The sequence below is a fragment of the Colobus angolensis genome, unplaced genomic scaffold, assembly GCF_000951035.1.
Source record: "Colobus angolensis palliatus isolate OR3802 unplaced genomic scaffold, Cang.pa_1.0 Scaffold388, whole genome shotgun sequence".
Lineage (NCBI taxonomy): Eukaryota > Metazoa > Chordata > Mammalia > Primates > Cercopithecidae > Colobus > Colobus angolensis.
The window spans coordinates 2249928-2253838 of NW_012117243.1; positions in this window are offsets into that span (position 1 = coordinate 2249928).

Below are 3911 nucleotides of genomic sequence, written 5' to 3' on the forward strand. Positions count from 1 at the left end.
ATAGTATTTTCTGATGGTAGTTTGTATTTCTGTGGGATCAGTGGTGATATCCCCTTTATCATCTTTTATTGTGTCTATTTGATTCTTCTCTCTTTTCTTCTTTATTAGTCTGGATAGCAGTCTATCTATTTTGTTAATCTTTTCAAAAAACCAGCTCCTGGATTCTTTGATTTTTTTTGAAGCGTTGTTCATGTCTCTATCTCCTTTAGTTCTGCTCTGATCTTAGTTGTTTCTTGTCTTCTGCTTACTTTTGAGTTTGTTTGCTCTTGCTTCTCTAGTTCTTTTCATCATGATGTTAGGGTGTCGATTTTAGATCTTTCCCACTTTCTCCTGTGGGCATTTAGTGCCATAAATTTACCTCTAAACACTGCTTTAGCTGTGCCACAGAGATTCTGGTACATTGTGTGTGTGTACTCATTGCTTTCAAATAACTTATTTATTTCTGCTTTAATTTCGTTGTTTACCTAGTAGTCATTCAGGAGCAGGTTGTTCAGTTTCCATGTAGTTGTGTGATTTTGAGTGAATTTCTTAATCCTGAGTTCTAATTTGATTGCACTGTGATCTGAGAGACTGTTTGTTATGATTTCAGTTCTTTTGCATTTGCTGAGGAGTATTTTACTTCCAATTAAGCGGTCAATTTTAAACTAAATGCAATGTGGTGCTGAGAAGAATGTATATTCTGTGGATTTGGGGTGGAGGGTTTGGTAGATGTCTATTAGGTCTACTTTGTCCAGAGCTGAGTTCAAGTCCTGAATATCATTGTTAATTTTCTGTCTCGTTGATCTAATATTGACAGTGGGGTGTTAAAGTCTCCCACTATTATTGTGTGGGAGTCTAAGGCTCTTTGTAGGTCTCTAAGAACTTGCTTTATGAATCTGGTGCTCCTGTATTGGGTGCGTATATATTTAGGATAGTTAGCTCTACTTTTTGCAGTGATCCCTTTATCATTATGTAATGCCCTTATTTGTCTCTTTTGATCTTTGTTGGTTTAAGGTCTGTTTTATCAGAGACTAGGATTGTAACCCCTGCTATTTTTTTGCTTTCCATTTACTTGGTAAATATTCCGCCATCCCTTTATTTTGAGCCTATGTGTGTTTTCACACGTGAGATGGGGTCTCCTGAATACAACACACTGATGGGTCTTGGCTCTTTATCTGATTGGCCAGTCTGTGTCTTTTAGTTGGGACATTTAGCCGGTTTACATTTAAGGTTAATATTGTTATGTGTGAATTTGATCCTGTTATTATGATGCTATCTGGTTATTTTGCTTATTAGTTGGTGCAGTTTCTTCATAGTGTCTATGGTCTTTACAATTTGGTATGTTTTTGCAGTGGTTGGTACTGGTTTTTCCTTTCTGTATTTAGTGCTTCCTTCAGGAGCTCTTCTAAGGCAGACCTGGTGGTGACAAAATCAGCATTTGCTTGTCTGTAAAGGATTTTATTTCTCCTTCGCTTATGAAGCTTAGTTTGGCTGGATATGAAATTCTGAGTTGAAAATTCTTTAAGAATGTTGAGTATTGGTCCCCACTGTCTTCTGGCTTGTAGGCTTTCTGCAGAGAGATTCACTGTTAGTCTGATGGGCTTCCCTTTGTGGGTAACCCGACCTTTCTCTCTGGCTGCCCTTAACATTTTTTTTCTTCATTTCAACCTTGGTGAATCTGACAATTGTGTGTCTTGGGGTTGCTCTTCTTCAGGAGTAACTTTGTGGTGTTCTCTGTATTTCCTGAATTTGAATGTTGGCCTGTCTTGCTAGGTTGGAGGAATTCTCCTGGATAATATCCTGAAGAGTGTTTTCCAATTTAGTTCCATTCTCCCCATCACTTTTAGGTACACCAATCAAATGTAGGTTTGGTCTTTTCATGTAGTCCCGTATTTCTTGGAGGCTTTGTTCATTCCTTTTCATTCTTTTTTTCTCTAACCTTGTCTTCATGCTTTATTTCGTTAAGTTGATCTTCAATCTCTGGTATCCTTTCTTCTGCTTGATTGATTCAGCTATTGATACTTATGTATGCTGCACGAAGTTCTCGTGCTGTGTTTCTCAGCTCCATCAGGTCATTTATGTTCTTCTCTAAACTGTTTATTCTAGTTAGCAATTCATCTAACCTTTTTTTTCAAAGTTCTTAGCTTCCTTGCATTGGGTTAGAACATGTTCTTTTAGCTCAGAGGAGTTTGTTATTACCCACCTTCTGAAGCCTACTTCTGTCAGTTTGTCAAATTCATCCATCCAATTTTGTTCCATTGCTGGCAAGGAGTTGTGATCCTTTGGAGGAGAAGAGGCATTCTGGTTTTTGGAATTTTCAGCCATTTTGTGCTGGTTTTTCCTCATCTTCATGAATTTATCTACCTTTGGTCTTTGATGTTGGTGACCTTTGGATGGGGTCTCTGAGTGGACATGCTATTCCTTTCTGTGTGTTAGTTTTCCTTCTAACAGTCAGGTCCCTCTGCTGCAGGTCTGCTGGAGTTTGCTGGAGGTCCACTCCAGACCCTGCCTGGGTATCACCAGCCAAGGCTGCAGAACATCAAAGATTGCAGCTTGTTCCTTCCTTCCTCTGGAAGCTTCTTCCCAGAGGGGCACCCACCAGATGCCAGCTGGAGCTCTCCTGTATGAGGTGTCTGTCAACCCCTGCTGGGAGGTGTCTCCCAGTCAAGAGGCATGGGGGTCAGGGACCCACTTGAGGAGGCAGTCTGTCGCTTAGCAGAGCTTGAGCACTGTGCTGGGAGATCCGCTGCGCTCTTCAGAGCTGGCAGGCAGGAATGTTTAAGTTTGCTGAAGCTGCACCCACAGCCGCCCCTTCCCCCAGGTGCTCTGTCCCAGGGAATTGGGAGTTTTACCTATAAGCCCCTGACTGGGGCTGCTGCCTTTCTTTCAGAGATGCCCTGTCCAGAGAGGAGGAATCTAGAGAGGCAGTCTGGCCACAGCGGCTTTGCAGCGCTGTGGTAGGCTCTGCCCGGTTGGAACTTCCTTGCTGCTTTGTTTACACTGTGAGGGGGAGGTCTCTACTCAAACCTCAGTAATGGTGGACGCCCCTCCCTCACTCCAAGCTTGAGTGTGGCAGATCAACCTCAGACTGCTGTGCTGGCAATGAGAATTTCAAGCCAGTGGATCTTAGCTTGCTGGGCTTCGTGGGGGTGGGATCTTCTGAGTTAGACCACTTGGCTCCCTGGTTTCAGCCCCCTTTCCGGAGGAGTGAACAGTTCTGTCTCACTGGCATTCCAGGTGCCACTGAGGTGTAAAAAAAACTCCTGCATTTAGCTCAGTGTCTGCCCAAACAGCTGCCCAGTTTTGTGCTTCAAACCCTTGGCCCTGGTGCTGTAGGCACCCGAGGAAGTCTCCTGGTCCTGTAGGCATCCGAGGGAGTCTGCTGGTCCTGTAGGCACCCGAGGGAATCTCCTGGTCTGTGGGTTCCGAAGACCATGGGAAAAGTGTAGTATCGGGGCTGGAATACACCCTTCCTCATGGCACAGTCCCTCACGGCTTCCCTTGGCTAGGGGAGGGAGTTCCCCAACTCCTTGCACTTCCCAGGTGAGGCAATGCCCCACCCTGCTTTGGCTCACCCTCCGTGGGCTGCACCCACTCTAACCAGTCCCAATGAGATGAGCCAGGGACCTCAGTTTGAGATGCAGAAATCACCTGCCTTCTGCATTGATCTTACTGGGAACTGCAGACTGGAGCTGTTCCTCTTCTGCCATCTTACCAGCCACTGTGAGAGTATTATTAATATGTGTTTGATTTACTTATTCTTATTGCTTCTCCTTTATGGGGCTTGCAAAATTCAACCCAATTAGGAAGGGATTTACAATCTCAGCCCAAGAGTTAGGATGAGTCTTCAAGTTCATACATTTTCTTACAGCCCAAAGCATCACTTATTTTTTTTATTCCCGTTTTTACCATTTCAATTTTTTTCTTTCTTT